Source organism: Dromiciops gliroides, chromosome 4 (genome assembly GCF_019393635.1).
Source record: "Dromiciops gliroides isolate mDroGli1 chromosome 4, mDroGli1.pri, whole genome shotgun sequence".
NCBI classification, from domain to species: domain Eukaryota; kingdom Metazoa; phylum Chordata; class Mammalia; order Microbiotheria; family Microbiotheriidae; genus Dromiciops; species Dromiciops gliroides.
In genome coordinates, this window is record NC_057864.1 from 312445909 (window position 1) to 312473520 (window position 27612).

The 27612-nt window shown below is 37.4% G+C and overlaps 1 protein-coding gene across 4 annotated transcripts in view; it reads right to left on the reverse strand.

The window, feature by feature from the left end:
- Window positions 1-24708, reverse strand: part of CNR1 (cannabinoid receptor 1) — a 31100-nt gene extending 6392 nt beyond the window's left edge. The window contains exons 1-2 of one of the 4 annotated variants that reach the window (XM_044001273.1): window positions 24502-24708; window positions 22807-22895 (exon numbers count right to left, since the gene is read on the reverse strand). The gene's annotated coding sequence lies outside the window, so the exon portion shown is untranslated. Of the gene's footprint in view, window positions 1-21237; window positions 21276-22741; window positions 23080-24075; window positions 24095-24501 lie in introns of those variants that run through there. The other 3 variants (XM_044001275.1, XM_044001274.1, XM_044001276.1) reach the window with 3 other exon arrangements.
- Between the last annotated feature and the right edge of the window lie 2904 nt (window positions 24709-27612).

Below are 27612 nucleotides of genomic sequence, written 5' to 3' on the forward strand. Positions count from 1 at the left end.
AACCCCAATTGCCTCACTAAAAAACCAAAACAAAACAAAGAAAGAGCATTGGACCTACAGTCAGGAGAGATCCAAGTTTGAATCTTGCCACTGATACAGTCTGGATACAGATCAAACTATTAATATTAGTCACTCATTTGTGAGAAAGCCACAAAAAGATGTGATACCACTGAGCTAACTAGAGTCATGTTTCCTTCATTCCTTAAACTATTTGCCCATGAACTAGTATTTCCTGAACAGTTCGATAGAAAAAAAATTGAATAAGCATTATCAAAGAGTAACACATATTTCAAAATTGGTGAGTATTTCTAGAGTGTCTGCTATGCCTTGGGGGCTTGAAGTACCAACACCAAAAAAAACGCTAGATATGATCACTCAACCCATTGAACTCAGTGACTTATTAGGGAGATCTAAAACACACAAAACAACTAGAAGATAATATATGATTAAGTGCTCAATTATATAATGCAAATGTTAAGTGTACCTAGGTTCAGTGGATACAAGGGGACAGACACAAAACTAGACAAGAAGCTGGTGGTTTTTAAATCCTCCCTCACACACTTATAAGTCACTTAATTTCTCCCAGTCTTGGTTTCCTCATCTGTCAAAAAAGTGTAATAATGGCATCTACCTCCAAGGGTTGTTATGAGAATAAAATGAGTTAGCATACAAAAAGTACTTTGCAAGCCTCAAAGCACTACTACTAGATGATGGTGGTGATGGTGATGATGATAGAATCCTGAAAGCTAGAGGAGAGGCCTTGGATTCACTGGTTATGGGACTTTGGTCACATTACTCTTTGGGGCTTAAGATAGATTCCTTAGCTACAAAATCAGGGGATGGCACTTGCTGATCATTGAGGCCATCACTAAGAAAGTAGTACTAATCCTCACAGAAACTCACATTTATATAGTGCTTGATAGTTCATAAAGTATCACGTCATACACTGTGATATAGGTGGTACAAGTATCTGAGCCCTAAAATGTCACTTCCATACTAGCCAGGAAAGATTCCATGGAATAAATGAGATTTCAGCTCAGATTGGAAAGATGAGGAGAGTTCGAGAAGATGATAAGGATGGAGAAGGGTATTCTAGGGTGGAATAAGAAAAAAAAACTTACTCTGAGACACAGTGGCATTCTAATACAAATCAGCTTCACTGGCCCCCTATTGCTTCCATGAGAACATATAGAATCATCTTGTTGGAATATCAGGTCTTTCATAATCTGGCCCCTTCCTGCCTTTTCAGTCTTTTGATATTTGACTTCTCTACATTTACTCTGCTCCATCCAGTGACTCCATGCATTATCATTGACTGTCCTCCACATCTAGAATTCTCTTCCCCTCTCTCCCCTTATCTCCACCTCCTGGGATCCTTAAAGTCTCAGCTAAAAATCTAACCTTCTACAAGAAGCCTTTCCTAATTAGTGCCTACCCTTTGACAACTTATATTTACCTTATTTGTACATAGTTGTTTTCATGTTGTCTCCCTCCCTCTCCCCACCCCAGCTTTTTTTCATATCCCAAGTGTTTGGTACAGTGGCTGGTGATTAATAAATGCTCATTGACTTGACCTGAAATCTTCACCCTGAATAAAAAGGAGACATGCCTGACTTAAACAAAAATTTCCTGTTAGGGAGTAGGAAGAAATTGGGGCATAGGATCAAATCAGAATTAGAAGGGATATTAGAAGTCATTAAATTCAACCCCTTCATTCTACAGATGAGGAAAGAGAGGGTGACTTTTTCAGGGTTACAAAGCTAGTAACTATATGAAGTAGGGTTAGAATCCAAGTGTTCTGGACCCTAGGTTGAGTGCCTTATCCACTATTAAAACAGCCACCCTGCTGTTTTAATAGGTATAGAGGGTCAAAAACTTGAATCCTAAGCCCTTGAGTTTGTTATCCAAAGAGGAAAACATTGTGGGTCTCTTAGTAAGTCAATGATTTCCATATCTACAAAAATCTGTTACACTGACATTGCTGCCTTGCTTTTGTGAAATCCAATAACCATAATAAGTTATTAATAAATATATTATTTAATTAATTACAAATTGAATAATTTCATTTAAAAATATGAACTTTGTTCCCAGGCTTGAATGTACTATATATTGCAAAAGGAAAGATATTTATTCCTGCTTCTGGCAACAATGAATTAGCTCAAAATCCCTTCCTGATGGAATTCAGAGATTGCCCCCACTTGAAGCTAGAACTCAGAAAAAGAAGGCTATCTGTTTTGTGTTTCTAATCACAGAATATTGTAAGTATTCCAATCTCCTTTCTTCCTGCCTTGAAGGCATTTCAAAATAGAAGAAATAACTGATCTTTCCATGGGCAATTATCATTCCAAGAGATAAACAAACTCATGAACTCTTTACCCACTATGAATTTGCATTTGCTAACCAACTTGTTTTCAAGTGTATGATGCAGAGAAGTTGTCTGGCATATTTGAAACATAAAAGTATCATGACTAGGGGAATGGGCATTTAAAATAAAGGCTACTTATAGAAAGATGGGCTAATATGATTTATGACAAAGTTCCTTTAATAAAGGAAGAGACAGAAAGAAATATTTGTATTTATATATGTAAATAGCTTAGGCTTAGCCTGACCATGACAAAGAGTGAGCAGCTTTGACCTTGCTCTTGAGAGTAAAATGAATTATTATAAAGAGATTTTTGTATGTCAAGAATTCCTAGGGACTTCTGGAAGCTTCACTTTATATGATTATTTTATAGTATGCAAAAGAAGAGGAAATGGACCCATATGTACAAAAATATGTAAAAATCAGCTCTTTTCATAATTGCTAAAAATGGGAAACTAAGGAGCTGCCCATCTGCTGGGGAATGGCTAAACAGACTGTTTTATATGAATGGGATGGAATATTGTTGGGCCAAAAGAAATGATGAAGTGGACAGTTCAATAGACAATCGAGAAGACCACTATGAACAATGAAAAAACATAGTAGAGGGGGAGAAAAATTTTGAAACATTAGAACTTTAATCAATGCAGCAATAAACCATGAATCCATAGGAGTAAAGATGAACCACTTCACCCACAACCTTCCAGAGATGATGGACTTAAAATATAGAATTATATATATATATATATATATATATATATATATATATTTGACATGGCCAATGTGAGAATTTGTTTTGGTGAGCTATGCATATTTATTATGATGGTTTTCTTTTTCTGTTTTTAAAAACACAGGTCTTCCTTAGATTGAAGTCTTGAGATAATACTTTAGCTCCATCTTCTTTCTGGTACCCCTTCCTCCACAATATTTGTTCATATATTGATCATACAGTCAATCATATAGAGTATATGAAGTGATTTACCATATGTAAATTACAAAACTATATAGATACAGATAGGAAAATTACAAGAACAGGGTTTATTTATAGAATCAGAGTCAAACATGGCTGCACTTAAAAAGGCGGCATTTGAAATGGTGGAAAAAACATTGAAAGGAAGGCAATGTATTTTTATGGAAAGAATGATGGATTTTGTAAATGAAGAAATGGGTTCAAATTCCAACTCTTCAGCTTACTATATGACCTTGCACAAGTTACTTACTTTGAATTTGCCTGTAAAATGAGTGAGCTGTGTCAGGTTACTTCCAGGGTCTTTTTCAAAGCTAGATCTATGGTTATACAAAAGACCCATATTCAAATCCTGATCCTAAACCGTAACCATTTGACCATGTCACTTAATCCAATTTTGTTTCCCAATCTGTAAAATGGGGCTGATGAACTGGTTTAACCACTTCTCAAAGCTATGGACTGTGAAGCCCAACAGGGAGAATACAGAGGAAATGGTTTGCAAATCTTCAAGCTTTACAGAAGCATTAATTACTATGAACATGCAAGTCTGGCTTCTCAGCTTACCTTACTTCACACTTAGGCCAATTAAACTTCAAGACCTTAGGCTCCAAGAACACAATGAAAATAAGGCCCTTTCTGGCTGAGTTCAGACTGAAAACTATTTTCCTACAAAGCTCTGCCCCCCACCCCCAACTCCAAAGCAAACCGTTCTGTGTCTGTTGCTTTCTCTACCTAGAATCTTTTACACTAAACTTCTCCATATGTCACAGGTCCCTCAGTTCTAATAGATTTTTGTTCTTTATACTCTTAACTCCTATTTTTTACTGGGATCTTAAGAGATTATAGTCCCAGGGCTGGAAGGGCCCTCAAGGCCACCTTGTTTAACCTTCTCATATTACACAAAAGGAAATCGAGTTCCTGGGAGGTTGTGATTTGCCCAAAATCATACACACAGCCTCTCTTCACTTAAATCCAACTCATTTGCAAGTCATGACATCACCTTCCTGATGTCATGGTCCTCTTTGAGAATGAAGGACAAACAACAATGAACAAACAGACAAGGAGTAGAGTCCCATTCCTGGATTTTGAAATCTTCCATATACTCCCTCAAATACAATCTCTCCTTTGGTCAGATTGATCTCTTCACTGACCATGAAAGTTGGTGAGCAGGGGATAACATGATGAAAGGAGAATTTAAAGGGATTTTATTGAGAAAATGAGAAATACAATTTTGCTAGGGACATGAATACTAGAAACAGTACACAGCATTTTATAGTGTAAAATGCGGGAAATACTTCATTCATCCCGATCCATATTTGTGTCTGTTTTATACTTAACACAATGCTAATAAAAACTATTATTTATATAGCATTGTGTGTACATTTTTTTCTTTTGATCTTGATAACTGTATAAGGTAAGTAACTACAAGTGTTGCTATCACCCCCTTTTCGTAGATGAGGAAACAGGTTCAGAGAAGATGAAATGATTTAGCAAATTCAAAAAGGTAGATGTTGGAGAGTAGATTCAAACCCAGATTTCTGATTCTAATAGAAACATCTTTTAAAATGTCATTATGCTGACCCTCTAAGTGTTATGAGGGACAAAACAAAATGAATGGATTTTCCTCATTTATAGTGAACTTAATCTAACTAGGGAGACAATTCAATATAATAAGCACTTATTAAGAACCTGATTTGGGCCCAGCATTATGCTAGGCATTAGTGATACCAAGACAAAAATGAAACAGTGCCTACTCTAGGGATTTTTCCACAATCTGGCAACCAACTATGATTCTAACTTTTTTCTCACACCGCTTCCTTTTGTGAACCCTCTGATAAGTTTAGACTTATCTGCTCAAGAACAAATATGATAGAGCAGAAGGAATACTGATCTTAGAGTTACTCAACATTCAAGGTCAATGCCCACCAAAAAAACTTAGCTATGTGACTGAGGGCAAGCCATTTATCCTCTCTAAGGTTCAGTTTACTCATCTGAAAAATTGGAATAACATGTGTAGTACCCACCTCATCAGGTTAACAAGAAGATCAAATGTTTTGCAAACCTACATGGTTTTATAAACCACTAAAGTTATTATTATTTAAATGCAACTCTCTCCTCCTCCCCAACCTGTCTAATGCCTCCTTCCTAAAAAATAATTTGTATTTTCTGTACCTATTTCTTACCCATCCTTTGAGGTCCAGCTCAAACATCACCTTTCTACTAAATGTTTCTCTAACCACAGCTGATGTAATTTTCTGAATTTTAATAGCATTTCTTATGCATGGTACTTCTTACGATTTGCTTTGCATTTTCAGTTTTCTCAATGTATATTCACCTTGTCTTCCTAACTTAAACTTCTAACATAAACTTCTCCAGAGGAGGGGCCATCTTTTACATCTTTTTGTTTACCCTCATAGTGTCTTGGTACATGCAGTAGGTGGACACGTATCATGGTATAACCAAAGATCTATAACAAAGATCCTTTGGCCATCGTATCTTTCAGGAAAGTCTTCTAGCTACATGGAGATAGATGCCTCTTTGAGATATTTGGCCAATACTAACCTTAGAGCATCATCTACTCAAGTACTATTTCCATCTCTAACCAGGAAAATCTGTTCCTTAGCTCATGCAAATCATTAGGATTATGGTATCATCTGGGCTGAGTGGCACAAGCCTATAATATCTTCTCCTGGGGAAGCTGAGGCTAGTGGACCACTTTGGATTGGGGTTTCTGAGTTTCAGTAGTGTATTTGGAAGCCCATAAGGTCACAGCACTAGGTAGAGTACCAGGATGATAAACCCCTAGGAGTGGTGGCCCACCAGGCGGCCTAAGGTAGAACAAACTGGCTCAGGTCAGAAATTGAGCAGATCTAAGCTTCTGGGATGACCAACAGGGGAATTGGGATACTCTGAACTTTCAGCCTGGGTGAGTAGAAGGACCTAGTCTTAACAAAAGGGGAAAAAGGGGTATGATTCCTAGAATACAAATTTTAGATGAGGACATCTTATGGTTTCAAAGATGTTTAAACAAAGAAAGAATGTAAAAGACCAACGTTCTATGATTCCAAAGGTGTTTATCTCTATGATTCAATTTGGTTACTGCACATGTGACCAAAATTCCAATTTAAATTCAACCATAAACTCACATTAAAGCCAGCTTTATAACATTTCAGCTGTAGCTTACTATACAACTAGTCATCACCCAATATGAGATAGGCTTGGAGGATGGAAGTAAAATCATATGATTTTCATGCTATTTGAGTATTCTGGTAATTTAAAAATGCCACTGTTCCTATGCTGTGGTAACAACAAAGTTAATGGGATCATGACAGACAAATCCCTCTCTGCATTTCAATAATTCTTCTTTCTATTTCTACATTTGGATTATTACAGTAATTTCCACCTTATTGTTTTTGCATTGAGACTTTTCTTTGAGAGTACTTGGGAGTTCATTAGTAATATAGTTTAGGCTTTGGGGGATGCTGCTGACATTAATTTTGTTTGTGTTTGCTACTGGGAAAATCATAATTGGAAATCTCTGGCAAAATGTGTGGCTGCACCTATTAAATTGGCAGTTGATTTTTATTAAAGTTGCAGTAAAACAGTGACTCAACAACATCTAAATGGGTTTTACTAGAATTTTACTTGTTTTAATATAGACAATATATTGGGTCCATTTAAGCTATATATGGTACCTACAATGCCACCCACATATTGTCTACTGGATTGTACTGGCAAAATTCATTAATTTCTGGGTAATTGCCTCTCCACACCTCCACATTGCTCCCCTCAAAAATCATCAGCATATAGTGCTGTCAAAGGCATTTCAAGATTGTAGTATCAGGTTTTGTTTGTTTTTTTAAATTGAGTTTCTACCCATAATTTCTATCAGTTTTCCACAGTATTTAAAACCATAATTCTGACAGCTAGGCAATCGTAGGCACACAATAAAAAATGCTTTAATTGGGGCCGTGTTTTTTTTTTTTGCTAGTATAATTGAATGGCAAGTGATTTGTTTTAGCTTTCAAGTCCTCATTCTAGAGATGAATTTCTTTATGCCAGCTAAATCTTCACCCAAATCACAGATTTTATTGTGGTGGTTGTTTTGAGAACTAGATTACTTCTACTATTTTTTTTCTTTTAGAAAAGATATATAGTTGACATCTTTATTAAATCAGGTTATCTACTGTCTTTACTTCATGTAGTATACTTTCATATTTTGTCAGATAAAAAGTTGACAGATGGAACAATGAGATCCTCTATAGCAGGAATTTTTTTTTTTTTTGGCTGGGCAATGGGGGTTAAGTGACTTGCCCAGGGTCACACAGCTAGTAAGTCAAGTGTCTGAGGCCGGGTTTGAACTCAGGTACTCCTGAATCCAAGGCCGGTTCTTTATCCACTGCGCCACCTAGCCGCCCCTATAGCCGGAATTTTTAATGGTGGGTCCACAAATGCCTAAAGACCTATGGATAAATTTCAGAGCATCCATTAACTTGGATGTGAAAACATTTTTTACTAATATCTAACTAAAATTTCATATTTCCTTTCATCATGATTTGGAAAAAAAAATCATAAGAAGGGGTCCATATGCCGCACTGCCAATGAGGTCCATGGCACAAAAGGTAAAGAGCCCTGTGTCCTATAGGTACGTAATGCTGTCCACACTAACATTGAAGTTTTGGGGTTTATTTTAGTCCAATATGCTACCACTTCAAAATAAGGAAGAGCCATCATGGGAAAGTTCTATTTTGAAGTCTTATTTTTACCAAAAAAGAGAACACCATTTGATGGGATGGAAATGATGAGAACCTTGGGAGGAAGTTGCCATTCAGTCTTAGAGTGTGCAATGGAGTAGAGAAAAGCTAAGAATAGTCTGACATGAGCCCTAAATTGTAGGAAAGCAGGTTTCAAAGCATTCAAAAATGAAAAGTAGGATACCATGGATTAAAATTTTACTGGGGGGACATCTAGGTGGTACAATGGATAAAGCACCAGCCCTGTATTCAGGAGGACCTGTGTTCAAATCTGGCCTCAGACACATGACACTTACTAGCTGTGTGACCCTGGGCAAGTCACTTAACCCTCATTGCCCTGCCAAAACAAAATAAAACATTTTATTGGAAAAGTCAGCCCACAGGGGATAAAAATTTCTCAGGAATGAAATTCTAAAGACACAAAGAGAGTCAGTTCCCATAGTGGGGGTGGGGGGTGGGGGGTGGGGGGTGAGTCAGTTAAGACACAATTCAGTTGTGCAGTGAACTCAAAACCCAACTTTCTATAAAAAAAGTATTGATATATAGTGAAGATGGAAGTTAGGGCAGATAACATGGACTAAATACAGAAGTACAACACAGTCCTGTAATGTATCAGAAATGCTAAACCTCAAAATGATCTGAGAGGCCAGCAAGGAAAATGAAAAAAAAATATTAAGGGGAGGGTTTCTTAAGCCATATAGGAATAAAGGGGATCAAAGATGAGATAGTATTTCCATTGGTATGGATGGGCCTAATGACAGATCACTGCTCCAATTTGCTCCTCCTTGATTTTTCAAGATTTTTTGGACTGGAAAAGATAAAACAAAAAAATGTCATGTAGGAAGTTGATACTCAGTAAGATGATAGTAAGAAAGCATTGTTTTGATAAGTTGAGGAATCTGTCCCGAGTTATCTATGATACAACAAAGGTTAAGAACCTCTGGTCTAGAATTTTTCTAGGAATTAAAGTCAAGGTACCTAGATTATAGTTTGCATACTTCATTTTCTTCTCTTTTTTGAAAATTGAGACATTTTTTCTTTCTCTAACTCTGTGGTACCTCTCCTGTTCTTCATAGCCTTTACAATCTCTCTCTCTCTCTCTCTCTCTCTCTCTCTCTCTCTCTCTCTCTCTCTCTCTCTCTCTCTCTCTCTCTCTTTCAGGGCAAGTGACTCACCCATGGTCACACAGCTAGTAAGTGTCAAGTGTCTGAGGCTGGATTTGAACTCAGTTTCTCCTGAATCCAGAGTCAGTGCTTTATTCACTGCACCACCTAGTTGTCCCCTCAAATATTTTTTTGACAGGGATATCCAACTTATTTCAAAGGAAGTTTGTAGATATGGTTTACCAACATTTTAGCAAAGTATATGATAAAGTCTCTCACTCTATTCTTGCAAAAAAGAAGATGTAATATAGGCTAGAAGAGAATATAATTAGATGAATTTGGAGGATATCAAATTGCTGGTAGTAGTTAGTGGAATTGGAAGATCTTCAATATAGTGACCTAGCCATCGCTGCTTGGCTCTATATTGTTTAATAAAAAAATGATAAAGACATACAGAAAAGCAATCTTGTATATTGGGAAAGGGCTCTGGATTTGAAGTCATAAGCTTTGGGTCTAAATCCCATCCCTGTCACTTACTATCTTATGACCTTGGGCAAACCATTTAAACTGACTTTGCCTCAGTTTACTTATTTATAAAATGAGTGATCTGGGCAAATGTCTAATGTCTCCATTATACTCTCCAGCTCCAAGTCTCTTTTCATAAGATTCTGAAATAAATGGCATGTTTATTACATTTTCAGATGATGCAAATCTGGGAGGGAGAGGAAACATACTGGATAACACATTGCAAAAAGGTCTTAAAAGGCTAGAAAATTGAATAAAATTGGATTAGGTAAAGTTTAATAGGGGTGAATATAAAGCCTTACTCTTGGATTTAAAGGACAAGTATATAAAATAAGGGTGGTGTTGCTTAATAGTATTTTCTCAGAAAAAAGTCATGGAGGTTTTAGTGAACTGTAAGCTCAAAGCTTATGCAATCTTAGCCTGAATTGAGAGGCACAAGAGAGGAGATAGACCTGCAGTACTTTGCCCTGGTCAGATGAAACTGAGTACTGCATGTTCGGTTCTGAGCACTGCATTATATGAAAGACATTGATTAACTGGAGAGTGCTCAGAGGTATGGACAATCAGGATGGTGTAGTCTCAACTTCATACTATGTAAAAATCAACTAGAAGAACTGGATATAATTAGGCTGCAGAAGAGATTGAGCTGGACATAACCATATTTGAAAGATTGTCACACACCAAAAAGTATTAGACTTGGGTTTGTTTTTTGTTTTGTTTTTTGACCATTGGAGTATAATTAGAAGCAATGTGAAGATGTTGAAAAAAAAGTTCATTTAGGTTTGATGTTTAGAAAAACTTCCTAAAAATTAGAGCTGTCCAAAAAAAAAAAAATGGAATGGTGAGCTCCCATTCAATGGAGGTCTTCAAAAACCAGTATGGATAATCACTTCTTAGGGATGTTGTAAAGAGGATTCTTACTCAGAAATTGGATGGATTACATTCCCTGCGAGGTCCATTCCAACTTTTAGAACCTGTGATTCTTGATTCACCCTCCAATAAACTTTGTGAGTTCAGAAACATTGGGGAAACATTTTTCATCTTGCCTAAACTGAGAAATCACATGATCACTGAACTAGGAGTTAAGAGACTTGAGATATACACCCAGCTTGACTGCCAACTGTGGGACTTTGAAGAAGGGGTTGGATAAGATCACCTCTAAGGTCCCTTTTTGGTTTAACATTTGATGGTTCTATAGCACCAGAATAGAAGGGGTTCTTGTCCTCTACTAAATTTATTTTCCCTTGCTCAATGGTTCTATATTGTTTTTGATAGACTTATGAAAGGGTTAAGAGAATGAGATATCTAATGGATATACTTATTAAATTAATTAGTTACTTAATTTCAGAGTTCAAATTCCCTTTAATTCAATATTGTAACATCTCTTGCCAATACATGTCCCCCAGATAATAAGGAACATTTTAGTAAGCTATTTTAAATGGATTATATCCAAATCAGGTTCTCAATAGAAATAGTAGACCTTTTTTCTCCCTCAAGCAAAATTCATCACATCAAGGACATGTATTTATTACTATCAAGACTGTGTATGTAAGTCAACAACTAAAACTTGTTACAAAATTGTGCTTATTCAATGTGGTTTAATAATTACATGTAATAATCAATTAAGTAAATTGACTAGTTTGTTTCCTTTTTCTCCAGAGCCAAAGTAAATTGGGAATTTGATTTAGTTATTCCAATATTTCAGATAAAATATATAATCACTTAACTTTAATCATTACTAACATCTTTTCCAATATTAAAAAGAATTCTATTATGGTACAGATAATTCATTGACTCCCAGGCCTTTAGCTCTTCATACACATTTCAGTGGTGGAATGAAAGTGGTAAGTGTATGCTCTAGAAACAACATAGAGTCAACCATTGGAGACTCTTCATGGAGATGTGGAAACTGCTATATGTATATGTATACACACATATAGGTGTATATATTTTACTAAAGATAAAACTCAGTCCTTCTTCAAGACAGAGCTATACAAATACAAATCATGGTTCCTAGGAAGCTATTTTTCCATTTAACCATAATTTGAAAATATTTCCAACCACTTTGTACTTAATGCTATCCACATGAACTCAATCCATAAAAATGTTTTCTTTAAAACACTTAGACAAACATTCCAATTAAGAAAATTACACTAAAAACCCCTAGATGTTTTACACAATTAAAAAGACAGTGAATCATCCTTATAAATTGTGTAAAAACCATCCTTTCCAATGCTCACTTTTTACTTGTTTCTCTTTATATTCAGTTTTATAATAAATACTTAATACATGAATAAAATGTGTATAATATAATATTAATTATATGAAACCACATACATCTCCACTTTATCCTTCACAAGAGAAAGTAATCAGGTGTTAGTAATGTAACATATTTTTTAAAACAAAAGAAAATTAAAAGGGTTTCAACTTAATAGAGACAATAGCTCACATACAAAACTATTAGTGGATACTGGACTTCTTAAATGAAGTTTGGCTATTAAAAGTAAAGATATATCAATTCTTTTCTAATAGCTGGAACATGTACAACAAATACATTCTCTTACTGTACCTTTGACTTCTTAGCATTCAGTAATAAAGGCTTGAAGTCAAAACTATTAAATGTGCTATATGCCCTCCCATTTGCCAAAGACATATTTTCACTTCCTTTCCCTTTGACAAATTAGCAAGAAAGATACTCCTAAGTCCTAGGAAAGACTCAGCACTTAAATAAAGACCAGCTTTAAAGAATGTCTTGTTTCTTAGGATTCAGGACATTATCTTGAAGTATGATTTGTATGAATTAAAAAGAGAGAATTTCTGATTCCTGAATTCTCTCACCAAGAATTGTTGATTCCCCACTACCAACAAATCCTTAAGTATCAGGAGGCCTCAGAAACTGTTCCTTAAGATATACAGCTCTTCAATTCTGGGTAAAAGAGGAAGATTTTGGATTGGTGAGTGGGAATCAAGCACTTGAGGCCTCTTTCCTTTTATCCCCTACTCTCCTACTCCATGCATTAGTCCAAAGGCAAGCCTCACAAAATACTGGAAGGGCATACACCCTTAAAATGGCGCTTGCTTGTCTACATATTACAATAGACTCAGAATTGGAGATAACTTCATAATTTGGAATTTCTAACCCTAGGTTACCAACTGACTTATACAACCTTTGGTCTACAACCTTTCCACTTTACTGCCTTGCTCACCCAAACCAAAACAAAACTAAGTAAACCTGACAATTTCATCAACAGATTGTAATAAAGAGGAAAAATGGAGGAGGGGTGTTTTTCTTTATTTTGTATATTGTGAAAAATATCATTTTGTGTTTTGTTTTAGTGACATCTCTGAAAATTTCATCATGGGGGCAACATAAGGACAGCATAGCTAAGGACAGTTCCCCAAAGAACTTGCCTTTTGGGCTTAGAGGTCTTCTCAAGGTAAGGGATGAAGTACAACATAGATAGCACATGAAAGTTTAAAAGAGACTTCTAAAAATTAAGAAATTCAATTTAGCTTAAAATCAGTGTTAGCTTCACTCTACTAGAAAAGGCACTACTCATCAGTGAGTAGGGGGAAAGAAAAGTTTCCTCCTTTATTCTTCCCTGGAATTAGATTACAATTTAGAATAAGCTTCTATTATCTTACCATCATTGTTATTGAATTCATGGCTATGACAAAAATATATTGTATATATCCATTTAGTATAGTAATGTGACTACTGATTATTGTCCTTAATATTTTCCAGTCCACAGGCCTTTTACATGGTATGTGGCCTAACAGACATATTTGGACAGTGGTATTACTTCCCTTGGAGGACAAGGAAGTAGGTGATATCTCCCTACATAATATAATTTTAATAATATGAAGATACATCTCCCTACAAAAGTATAGTTCCATTGCCTGTATTGAGCAAGCAGACCTAGTTATTAAAACATTCAACAATTACAAGATCTATAATAATGAAATAATAATGGGTTGTCCAAATCTGAAGATGGTGCCTCTGATCAATCCATTCATGGAGGTCCTCTCCTTATTAGCTGTGGCTCATGCTGTGTGCTTAATCATCATCCCTTGTGACCCAGGTTGTGCATATGCAAGACAGATGACTGGGACAAGAAGTTTATGCCTATGGATAGCTTTCTTCCTCCAAAGCCGTGGTTTTTGAATCAGAATCAAATACCAAACAGCCTCATCCTCACTATGACCCAACCAAAACAGCTAAGTCATCTGAGTATGAAGTGATTTCATGGAAAGTATTAATGCCATCAACCACAGAAATTTGTTCCTCACTGTCAAAAGCTAAAATGCCTGCAAGTAGTGTATGAACCATCATCAGGTAAGCATTTTTTTTATTCCAATCTTTGCCTGGCTTATACATGAGTGATTTAGTAAAGAAATATTTATTCACATACACAGATTGTGTTCACATATATTTATATGTGTGTACATATATATGTGTGTATGTATACATGTGTAAATGTATACACACATACATACATGCAAACATACCCACATGTATGTCTCATGAAAAGTTGCAAGGACAATAGCTGGTACTGATATAAGGGCTTGTATTGCCTAAGGCATACTTAAAACCTTAATTATATATACCTGAACTTTAACTTTAAAGTTAATGCACAATCAATTCTTTCTTTACAAAAATGTCCATTAGTCTTTATCAATATTTCCCAAATTCGTTTCTCTACATGCAAGGGACTTTTTACAACTACCATAGTTCTGTAAAATGCCAGCCACTAGATGGAGTGGCATTTACTGAGAGGCATTTATAAACCCACAGTGGCCAATTTGTTTTTTGTTCAATGGCCATGGATTTTGTTTTATGTGGATGAGCAATCTATCTTCCTGCTACAATGTTTTATGCATTTTTACAAATGAATTAATTGAAAGCTAAACGAGAAAAAATTATTTGGGGGGAAATGGGCAATAACAAATCTAATTGCCTTTTTCTAGGCAGAATGGTATGTGGAAATTCTAATACACTGAAAAACAAAATAAATTGTGAATATTTGGAATTTGGCACCAGGAAAATAAATGAAAGTAAAGGAAAATGTTTCTTCCTCTGAAAGCCAATGATATGTCCATGCCAAGAGATGTTAAGAGCAGGAGAGGAAGAATGTCTCAGAGGCCAAAAAATCAATTGCAAGAATAACTATATTGCTCTTTCTAGGAGACACTTGGGTTTCCATTCTTCAGAGCTTGAAAAAAATTGTGAAAGTCACAACATAGGTAATTTTATTTCTTCATTCTATTAAGTATAGTGTTAAATCATCTGTCATAACTCGAAAAAGTATATAGAATTCTCAATCAGCATAGACCTAGTTGAGATTGTAATGGTGAAACTGACCATTGAAACTGCAAACTGTATTCAGATTTGGCCTAAATTTTTGAAAGAGGGTTAATAATCCTTGATTTACTTCAAAATACTCTCCTTTGTCAATACCATTTCAAAAAATTAAAGCTATTTGTTTCTTCTACTCTGGTAAAAGTGTTGAAGGGAAGAACTCTCTAACATCTACAGGTAATACAGCCAAAGGGGAAGGGGAAAAGGAGAGGGAGAGAGAGGGGGGAGAGAGAGGGAGAGAGAAGAGGAAAGAGAGGGGAGAAAGAGAGAGAGAGAGAGAGCTAGTAGATATCAAATGAGAACATAAACAGCACACTGGAAAGAGATCATTGAGATGGAGCTCAATGTGCTTCAGATGGATTTTAAAAGAGAGCATGAAACATAAGCTCCTTGATTTAGTGCTGGCACATAGCTTAGAGGTTATCTAGCCTTATCACTTGATTTTACAGATGATCATATGATTTCAGATATAGAGCTGGAAAGGGCCTTAGAGATCATTGAGTCAAGCCCCCTCATCTTGTAGATGAGAAAACTGAGCTCAGGGCATTTAAGTGACTTCTTCAAGGTTATACAAGTAGTAACTGCCCTAGGTAGCATTTATACCCAAGTCCTAACTCCAGTTTCATTGTTCTTTCTATTATAATATACATATAAACCATCATATAAATCAAAATATGTCTTAGAGAAGCCAGGAGGCATTCTACCCATAACACTGCTTTATACAACTCAGACTCTGAACTGAGTTGTGCCTTGGAAACTTTTGAAAGGGTTCAGAAGACAGTCTCAATGATGGACTTTTTTCAAAATAAAATGATCACCAGGTAGTTAAAAGGACTGATGTTATTCAGTCTTACGTAAGGAAAGGCTGAGCAAAAACTTAATAGTTTTCTTGAGAATAAAAGGCATTAGCATACAGATGGTGACTGGCTGTAAAAGGCAGAAGAAATGAAAGTAAGCTATAAGACTGCAAGTCAGAATTAAAGGAAGACTTCCCTGGTAGTACGGGTTTTTGCAACATTTGGAATGGGTTGCTAAGGGAATCTGCTTATTTTAGAATGTCCTTTCCTAGAGATCTTTTTAAAAAAAATTAGAAAAATTCTTATCTAATTGGAATAGTATTGGGGTAGTACTATCTAAGGATAAGGGTAAAGAGTAAATATTCTCTGCACTTTTTTCTAGTATTTGAATTCTTTGTGTTTCTAGACTTATCCAGGAAGGGTAATATCATATATTTAGTCCAGAAAATGAAAGTGACTTTTAGCACTAGGGTGTATATTTAGTTACATAATATACAAAAACAATTAAGAACCCCCCCCCAGCAAAGTTTTCCTAATTATATTTGCAAAATCTATCCAATTTTTTCTGTGTATGTACTGCCAAAACATATATTTACTCTCAATAACTTTGCTTAGGAGTTCATGATTACTCATTTTTAAAAAAAACAAAGGTGAAAAGAAAGGAAAAGTGATTACAATTCACCTTTTCATATTATAAAATGCATAATTTTCAAAACTCTGGCTAAATGCTGCAATGCAGGATGTAAAATTAGGGCTATACAAAGTGAAATAGAGGACTTTGTGACTACCTGAGTAATTCAGGCCCACAGCCAATGGTTTTGCTTGAATTTCCCAGTTAATTATGCAACTCAGTACTCTATAGAGAGGGCCAGATCATTAAAAAACAACAACAACCCTCAGAATTAGAAATATATGAGTAGGGTCTTAAAGCTTAGGTAGTGTGATTCCTTCAGAGAGGATTTATTAAATAAATCAGATAATTTAGATAATCATTAATGTCTTTATTAATGAACTAAGATACAGCTATACATATACATACTGTAATATACAGGTATCTAGAATATGCTGTAATATACAGGTATCTAGATAAAGGGGATTCAAGCAAGATAATATAACTCTATGCAACGTTTCTATCTTGTTAACCCATATGAAATGAAAACCAGCTATTTTCAGAAGTAGCCAATCCTTTTTTCATAACTAAATTCCTTTTGTTTGCTTGTTTTTGCAAAAATGCTTTTTGAAAAATATTTGTCTCCATAAACTCGGTAATAACATAGCTTATTTTGCTTTGTTTTCCCCACATTGTATACACTCTCTGTTCACTTTAACTGGTATTAATTCTCAAGGTAAAAATTTTCCAGTGTCTAAAGAGGTAGGATTGACAACATTTTGAAATTTTGGTTCACTCATATTGGAGTAAACAAAACATCTAAGAGCCCAGTAAGGACCAACTCAAGCTGACTTTTAAGTTATTATAAACTGTTTAAGAGAAAGAACAGTAGGATGAAGACTTGAGTTCATAATGTTCCATACATGTGAATCCCCCTCCCCCTTTTTTTAAGCTTCTTCCCCTACAGAAGTTCAGCTCAGAGCATCACTTAATGTATGTGCTAGAGACAAGAGATTTATTCAAAGTACTGGAATATACCACTGATTTAAATGAAACTCCCTCCCCCCTTGGCACTCTCAGCAGAAACAAAATCCTCTTTAATTACACTTTCATTTTAGTAAATAGTCTAAAAAAGGGAAAGGACAAAAAAATGGTTGAGAGGTGATAATGGAGGCCTCCCATATGTGTTCCTGGGCTCTAAAACATGAAAGGAAACTAATTTCTTCATTATATTAGTATTTTAATGCCATTTAGATACTCTGCTGACATACATAAACAACTTGTTAAAAGTATTTGTCAGTATATTAAGCCACCACACCAGATTGCCTGGCAAGGGTACACATCTTTGAAATATGCCTCTGCTTTTCTTTAAAAAGGAATAGCATATAACTCGTTAGTAAGAATGATAGAAAAACAAGCTATAATATATGCCTACTTTAAGAGCCCATACAACATTCTATCTACTGCCATAAAACACATAATGTAATTCAAAGATATTTTAATAAATAATTAACTAAGCTGAAAGATCACCAATATCTTTTATCCAACCAATCCAAATTCCTAGTTCTAACTGGATAATATGCAAATCTAGGAGGGGGGGGGGATTGGCAAAAGGACACTAAAATGGGAATATACTGACCTCAGAAAAGTTACTTACCACCTATCCTGGGGGGAGAAAAAGAGGGGAACAAACCAACTAAAAACCGATTTGTTTCCTTTTTTTTTTTTTTTTTTGCATTTCTCAAACTCCAATTTCATTTTATGAGCTAACTTATTCATGGAGCTAAAAGCTACTTACTGCACTAGTACCTTCTAAGAGAAGAAAGCTATTAAATGATGACTATTTATATCAGCCACATTTCACATATTTAAAAAAAGAAAAACAAAAAACAAAACAAAACACCCCCCACCAAACATCTTTGGGAGCTTTCCTAAAGTGCAGGTGTGAAAATTACTCCAGCTGGGGCTGAAATAGAATTCATAGTATTCCCTGAACAACTGCTAAAGCTCAACATTGAACATTCACTTAGGTTGGGTGAGTAAACAATGCTTTCCTCCACAGTTTTTGAAATGTCTGAACCACAATAAGATAGAAGATAATTAATCAAAATCCAATATCTTTAGAGGTGCCTGACATAAAACTAAGTGGTACCAGGTGACAAAGTATCATTAAGTAATTTGGATATGAAATGCACCAGATGGATGCTTCTAGATGAAGGAAATTAATATGAACATTTGTATTAAAGGTCTGTTTGCATATCCATATTGTCCTTGGAATTTTAATGTAATGGAGTAAGATGTATTTAAATGCTGTGCATGACTATTTAAAATGGAAAGTTAACTTTTGTTAAGGTTCTTAGAAGAGTCTTTAAACTGAAAATGGAACAATCATTTTATGGTAGTACCTCTGACCTATCAATACTGAAACAAGTTCTAGATGGAACTTTTTCTTCTACAGAATTATTGACATGAAAATATTAGTCAGAAGCTATGAGGAATCACTAAAAATTGTCCTTTTTAAACAGATTTGTTTATAACTATAATTTTATCATGATCATGATGGCATAATTCTATGAAGTATATCATGGTATAAATTATCTGTTTTTCTGTGCAATAGCCATCTTCAATGTCTCTTCATACCACAAAAATACTAGTTTCTAAGTAAATCAAAATGACAGACAGACCTGAAAGAGACAGAGTTGCTGTGTTAAAGCATTTAACGTTAAACTCACAATAGAATGCCATCACTCTTCTTCTGGTAGGTTTGTAAGAATGTTCTCGGACAAAGGAAGTTTAGAAGGATTTCTATATAAATATGAACTGTTTTATCATTCAAAGTGGACATCATCCTTTCAACCTTGTATGTCCATCTATCTACACAGCTGCTTTGAAACTGGCCAAAATCCAGTGTATGCAGAATATATTATAAGTCAGTTTTTTAGTACTCTAATTTTAAAAGATAATAAGGTTTTTAAATTATTATTTTTTTCATGACACTCATTTATAGAAAATGTTACAAATGCATGTACATGTAGTGGTACAAAATAGACCATGACATTTATATCCTATACAGCCTGAGTAACCTTTATGATTTCTATTAGCCAAGAATATTTTAGAGAAATCTATGTAGATGCACCATTTCATAAGCATAAAGAAACTTCACCTATGAATATTATATCTGTGCATATGCATGTATATATGTATGTATGTATGAGTTTGGTGGAAGCTAAAAACATTATGCTACCACAGAAAGTTCAAAGACCTGGAATTTTAAAAATTGTACTGATATATTTTCTACAAGAAATTGATTGGAAAGAACCATAAATCAAAAAGGCTTGAAGTTAAATTTGCCAGTACAAAATAACCAGATTAGTCTGTTTTTTAAACTTCTTTACTAATGCTTAATCAATCAGAAATAAATCAACAGGAAGGCTGTCTCAAAGAAGATAGACATTTGATATTTAAGCCTTGGCTTTAATCACAATTTTCAAGCAATTTTTGATCCATGTTGCATCTGAGTCAAAAGAATAGAGTTAGAAAGAGTAAAAAGCTGTCTCAGTTTCTCATAATGTTTGTTTGATTGGAAAATCATGCATATAAAAACCAGAAGAGTCAGACTTATATTCGTTGAGACATGTCATCCTTTTAGTAGAAAAAGAACACTGTTGTTCTTCATGCTACTGGGCTAACATAATTACCCTCAAGAATAACAGGCACCAACCCAAAGAACAGGCTTCATCTTACTAACCAAATTCAAGAAGCCATAACCCAATCCGGCCTTCTCTAATCACATGTTGTGAGCTATTTTCAAATTCAATTTATTACTTTTCTTCGGTAGCATTCCTGGATAACTAATGGAAAATAATTCATTTCTTCATTTACCAACTTGTTTTCCAGGCAAGAAACATTCGTTAGAGGCTTTGTGGAGACTATGCTGCAACCATTAATTCCATTTCCAAATTGTTAATCTTATAGACTCTGTACTCAGAGTCTAATTCCGTATGCTAATCTGCAAGGATATTGAGAATGTCTAAATTTTCCCACAGTTATGATGCTAAGGCTAAGCCAAAGCAGTTTTTTAAAAGACAAATTTATGTCATTAAAAAGTTTTCCAGGCTTTGTTTCAGTAATTAATAAACTAATACTTCATACCCAATCATTATCATCACTCTAATCCTTGGGGCTTTTCTTAAGGAAAGAGAAATCGATATGCCTTCCAAGTAGTTCCTTGCTAAGGAGGCTATCACATGATAAATAATAATTATCTTGGAAGATTTAATTTCCAACAGTTTCATCTTGGTAACATTTAATAATTTCATTATTTTAACAGTTTGAAATGCCAAAAGAACATGCTGATCCTGCAACTAAGCTTGCTAGAGGACAGCCTTACAAGCAACACAGAGAACATATTCCACTGAGAAAAAGATAACAATAAAAAAAAAGAAATAACAGCTGAACAAAGCAAAATACTTTCACATTTAAGTTTTCACTTTAAAAATTAGAACTTTAGAATTCCAACAAAACTAGATGTCCCACTCTTCAAAAGCTATATAACTATTCACCAGAGACTATATGTATATCAATATTAAGCATCTTGCATATGCACATACAATCTTTTTTTCTGCTATGCATGCAAATATAGTTTTTTTTTTTTTACCTAAATGAGGCAAAGCTATGGACTTCCATCTATGAGCACCACCTTACCCACACTGAATCTAATGAAAACAGTGAGGTTTCTTTCCCATCATATATTTGATACATACCTTGGTAAAGAGGGCTTCCCATGCTGAGTAGGAGATATCTTTGAAACAAAAAGAGGCCTTTTGTAGTAAATCTTGTTAATAGATTATTTAAAATTAACAAATTTGTTAAGACTAATATTGGACCAAGTTTAAATCTCTTGCTCAACTATAAGACTATTGTACTTCCAAACAACTGTCTTCAGGTTTTTTGGGGTTTTTTTTTTAATATTGTAGAAGGGGTAGGGCCATCTTCATATCAATATTTAATCTAAAAATAATTTTGGTGCCACTTAAAGAAATATAAATGACATTTTGATAAAACTGCTCATAAATGGGTTTTGGGAAAGAGAAAAAGGGGTACCAAGAAAAAACCTCAGAGAGAAAAATCAATAAGAATGTCTTCCATTGTAAATTACCAGTAGGATGGGATTAGAAAAGCAACACTTTAAATCAGATAAAGTCCTTTGGGAACCTAAGAGGCTAGTTGCTATAAGCTTCTCAATATACAGGGAAATAGATTAATATTAGTGGTGACATCATTGGTCCTCAATGTGTACTGAGTTTCTTCTAAGAAATTGGCTTCCCCCCTATTGTTCAAAAGATATTAATTTAGGTGATAATAAAAAATGAGAAACAGTCACAGAGCCAATAAAACTCCTATAGTATATTTAAGACCATAAAAACCTGTCCTAATCCCTCATTAGATTAAATGCCTGAGGTGTCTTAATATGCCAACATAGCAACAAAGACAACACTATGTGGAGAAAAAAAATACATGTACATATGCACAATCAGAAAACTAAAATATTTTGGAAACACCCCCCCCCTACAATATGTCTTAATTTAAAAGCTTTTAAGAACAGCAATTTTAAGATTAGAATTCATGTATATTTTAAACTCTCAAATCATCACAGGTTTACTTTTTCCGTGTAGACATATCCATTTAGTATGCGATCATTTGCAAAAAGTAAAAAGAATTAAAGGTTCTAATTCAGCACCAATAAAGAACTTTAAAAATTAAATGTATTAAATACCTGGTCAGTTCCAGTTTTCTGCTATTCTGGTTTTAGTTCAGTGTTTAGCATTTGTTTTCTCTTTATCCTCATTTGCATTTTGCCTTCCAGAAAGTTTATTGTTTCCTATATATTGCTTTTATAAGACAATTAAGGTCTCACTTTATCTGTGTTCTAGGTTTGGTGCAGGGGTCAGTTTGAATTTAAAAGACAGTCTTGTTGATGTTTATAGATATTCAATAACAAACCCGGGAACCCAATTTGCAAACATTTCCTATTATCCATATTCTACAACCATATACAGACAGATCTTCATCAGTGCATATTTAATAAAGAAATGAGAAAGGCATAAGAAACCTTAGGAAGAAAAAAAAGACAGGGAGACCAGTGAAAGGAACATTAAAGCAGACTGATAGCTAGATATTTAAATAACCATATGGATGCATGATTTGTACACATACACACGCATACACTGAACAAGAAAAGCACGCACTAGCTGCTTCAGGGCTCACCCTGGTCAGCGCCACAGGGGCGGGAAGCAGAAAAGTATTGCCGGTGGAACTCTCCCAATCCTTACCCTTCTCATTCCTTGGTCCTCCGCGGGGGATCCGGTACCCTCAGTCCCTCTGGGGCTCCTGACAAACGTTGTGGATGGAGGCTTCTTAGCTAGAATGAAAGATCCCACACTTATTCTATAGACTCCCCTACCCCAGGGCAGGGAGTACTGAAGGCGCCCCGCCCCAGGCTAGGGCCAGGGCCCCAGGCACGAGGGGAGGTAAGAGGCGAGTGAGTCCAAGAGGAGCGAAGAGGAGAAGGCAAAGAAGAGAGGGAGGCGGTGTCGCTGATCGTGAGAGAGAGAGAGAGAGAGAGAGAGAGAGAGAGAGAGAGAGAGAGAGAGAGAGAGAGAGAGAGAGAGAGAGAGAGAGAGAGAAGGGGTAGGGTGGGCTAGACTAGGGTGGAGTGGGGTGTGTCCGTCAGTCTATCTGCCTGTCTGTCCGAGCCCCTGTCAGCACTCTTCTCCGTTGTGTCTTCTCCCACTGATCTAACCCGTAGTCAAAGAAGCTACTCTCGTCTCAAGCTTTTTGCAAAGAAATGGGCAGAGAAGCTGCGCCCTCCTGTCGCCCCCTCTCCTCCCCTCCCCTCCCTTGCCTTCCTCTCCTTTTCTTTTCAGTCTTCCTCCTTCTCCTTCCCCTCCTTCTCCTCTACGCTCTCCAAGCCCAGCTCAGTTGGGGGACGCCTGCCTCCTCTCCTCTCTTCTCCTCTCCCGCTGTCCCCCAGCCAGCCTGGGCTAGTGCGCCTGGCTTCCGCTGGTCTCCCGATCCCTGTCCCTTGCGCGCTCGCTCTCTCTTTTCCTTTTCCTTCCTTTCCCTCCTTCTCCTCCTGCTCGCTCTCTGTATCTGTCTCTCTTGCGCTCTCTCTCCAGTCCCATTTATGAAGCTCGGGTCCCATCACGTGTTAATGAGCCTTTGTCCTGTCCCTGGCAGCGGCCGCCCAGACACCGCCGCCGCCACGGGAGCTACGAGGGGAGGGACAGGGAAGTGGGGGAGAGGGAGCAGAGAGCAGAGGGGAGGACGCACGGGAGGTGGCTGCGGAGCCTCCAAACTTCGCTCCTGCAGCCTCCGCCTGACGCCTCAGGGAGACCTGCTGCTGCAGCGGCACCCACCGCCACTGGAGCTAAACATCTACCTCCTCCACAGCCAGCCCGAGGGCTCCCCGGGGCTGTGACCCCTGTCTGCTCACAAATGTGCCCACGCCAATACTAGGGGACTCGGGGCTTGACCCTGCATTTCCCCGGACCCCCGGGATCATTTTTGATCGCCACCTCGGTCAGACACATCAGTATCACCTTGCTGCTGGAGCAGTGGCGCGCTTTACCTCCCGGGACTAGACTAAACTGGGTGGGCTGGGGGAGGCGGAGTGAGAAAGCGAGGAAGGACAGAAGGCAGAGACTCTCGGAGCCTGGACCACCTCTACCCACTTAGCGCAGGCCAGCAGCCGAAGAGAAGGCATCCGATGTTTTCGGGTCTCCCCGGGAGGGACTCGAGGTGCTACCTGGGCTGCTGCTTCGCCACCTGTCCCCCTTCCTCGTGGCACCTGTCCTCTTTCCAGGGCGCCAAGCCTCCCCACTTCCATCTCTCTTCTCCTCCTCCCTCGGGCTTCTGGGTCTCCCCTCCTCCATCCCTTCTTTCGCCCCGTGCCATCTCACCCCCCCACCTCCCTCTCCCGGCCCCCTTTTCACCTCGGGGCTCAAGGTCTGGAGCAAATTACTTACAGACTGCCCACCTGGCCAGCCCTCGCTGCAACCACTTTTGATTTGCATCCGTCAGGTGCGGTTGCCTACATTTTCCTCTGTCTCTCCCCACCAACTCCCCTCGCCCCACCCCATGGACTGCACACGCAGTCTGCCTCGCCACAGTGGCCGGAGGAACTGGCTCTCCCGGATCAGCCTTGTGCTCTGGGGCAAGGGGCTGCCACTGAAGACGTCTAGAGATGCGCGTTGCACTCGGAGGTGGCGGCAGGAATTAGGGGACATGCTCGTTAATTGGTTACAATATCAACCGCCGTCTGCCTCCCATGTGCACGGATCAAACCTTAATTGGTCTTTACATTTACTATGGTGAATGTGAACCTCCAGCCTGCCCCCATATCCCCTTCCCCAGTCCATCTCTCAGCTATAGCGGCGGCAGATGAGAAAACAAAAATTCCCTGAGGACTGTGCTGGGTAGTTTCGGTTTGTTGTTGTTTTTTAGACATCTTTATTTCTAGTGTTGTGGCTAGAGGAGGAGGCTCAATCTCCTTCCACCTGATGCGAGCTCCCAGTCACTCAAAATTTGTGCATCGCAAGGAAGGCGGTGTAAACCCAACCAGATTGCTGCCTCTAACGTTTGGGGGTTTTTGCACCTGGAAAGGGTCCGAGGTTCACTCCTCTCCCTTTTGCCTTCTCACTCCCACCTCCAGCACCAAAACAAACACGCACTCGTGTACAGTCAATCCCCAAGAAAGCACGAGAATTGCCCGGGAAAGTAAACAGCAGAAAGATATGGAAGAAGGAATAAAATTAGGAAGGTGTCGCCTGATGTGGTCATACACAGCCACCTATCCCTTTATATTATGGGAAACGTCCGTCATTTTTTCCTTCAGTGGTAAATTGAGATAAAGGTGCATCACTAGTACTTAACAGAAATTTCATTATTTAAAAAAGTGGAAATATCCCAAAGGGAAATTTGATCTACACCAAAATGGCCAAGGAAGGGCATACTTCTCTGATGTAGAAGGAAATCCTACATGAATAGACAGCATCGGCTTTCACCCAGGTATCTAGACTGGAGGCATCTTCCAAAGGTCACAGACTGCTCAGAGTTTGCTATTCTGAATTCTACCTTCTCTCATCTCCTTTCTTCATTGTCACAACCCAATATCGACAGGGGACACTGCCAGGCTTTTGCTCTCTGTAACCTCTCTCAGACATTACCTTCCAGAGTAATTAGTCTCAGTCTCTGCTAAGGGAAGAGATGGCCTGAACATCATGTTCAAAATATCTAGACTGCCTGGTGCCATCAAGTTCAAGTGGCAGCAAATGAAAAGAAAAGGATGCCCAAGCAGGACTTCCTCTCCTTGTTGGAAGGACATTTTTCAGATGACACTGGAAAACTGGCTTAGAGAGAGCCTTTAGTTTGGAGGACTGTGCATAGGAGGTGCTCCATCCAATCCCAATACCACCCTCCTCTATAGAAGGGACTGTCAGTTAATGTATATGGATAATATATCTTCAAGGGACCAAATCTGCTCCATTTCCCCGAAGTAGGGGACACTTACAAATACTGGTGGCACTCAGCCTATTCAGAGCAGTGTTGCCTCAGTCACCCTTTCACTACTGAGTTGTGAAAACCTAATGTGTTATAGAGGGCAATTTGCAGTCTGTGGCACTCCGTGGGGATTTCCTATTTAAATTATGAGAGAATGTCTCCCATCCCAGCCCTCAATTTGCTTCAGAAGAGCAGTCTAATTCACTCAGGTTTTGTTTTGTTTTGTTTTTCCCTAGTCCATCCCAAATCTGTTTGGATTAACTCCTAGATTTTCCATGGAATTTCCTGAATCCTATGGTCCTAAATGAAAACTGAACTGTTTTTCAGAATAGTCTGGAGAATGATGAAGGGATATTTGTTGAGTGCCTGGTGAAGGTGCCTTGGACACTAAGAAAGCATTAAGCATGGGACCAAGTTCCTAATTCCATCAGCCCTTTCTTCTGTTGCCATAGGGGTGGGGATGGGAGCAGAAGCAATCTGAAAGCCGTCAGCTGGTGAATAGAGTTGCCTTTCCATTTTAGACCTCAAGGTTAGTACTTAGCAATGGAAACAAAATGTGACTTCTGACCTAGTATTTCATCTGGGCAAGTAAATGTTTAAGTTGAAAATTAAGAAATTGTTACATTGCTTTATGAACATGTATGTCTATCTTTATAATTTAAAATATAGCTAGGGCCCTTCAAGGATGCTAGATTGACAAATGATATTGTTTTTCCCCCTCCCTGCCAGCAGTTGTCAGTAACATTAGAGACTCTCCCTAGTAACTCAATCCATGTTGGATTTTTTTTTGTTTGTTGGGTTTTTGTTTTCATTTCTTTTACAAAGAATAGCCCTCATAAATGAGAAAATTGTTTAGTCTCCCACATCTGGTAGGTTATTCACCTCACTCCTGAGAGAGTCAGCAAAAATGACAGATGTAATCTGTCAATATACCTATTAGGAACATTATGTTGAGGCCGCACGTTAATTTAACACTAGGCATTGAATGGTCTTTGGCCACTACTAACTTGGGCTGAATTTGAACCACTGATGTTCTGAGGAAGGACCCTGCTGGCCCATTAATAGTAAGCATGATGCCATTCAGTCCCCCACACAAGCCTTTTTGGTTTCTTTTTTCCTTTATCCTTTTAAAATTAGAGCTGAGTGATGATGAGCCAATTTAACTGCTGTTCTGTGTAATTTAGGTTATTCACTCAGTGAAATTAAGAGGATGAGAGCACAGTTAAGACTGCATATTTCAACTTCAAAGAAAGATCTCATTTATTCCTGACAGAAGTGCTAATAGTTACACTGGACAGAGTATTTGGAAAGAATATTCTTCCTTGGCAAGATCTTTGTTGATCTGAAAGGTGTTGTATTTTAAGTTTCTTCTTTTACAGTATCGTGGTCTTCTTCTTTCTAATTCTGTAACATTGTAACAAGGGGGGGAAAGGTTGGTGCAAAGGAAAATGCTGGATTTGGAACCAGGGGACTCTGAATAAGTCATTTTAGCTTTTTCACTTCAATTCTTCATGGAGAAAATGAAGACATTGAATTAGGTGACCTTTTAAGGTCCTTTCCATCCTCAAATCTATTGT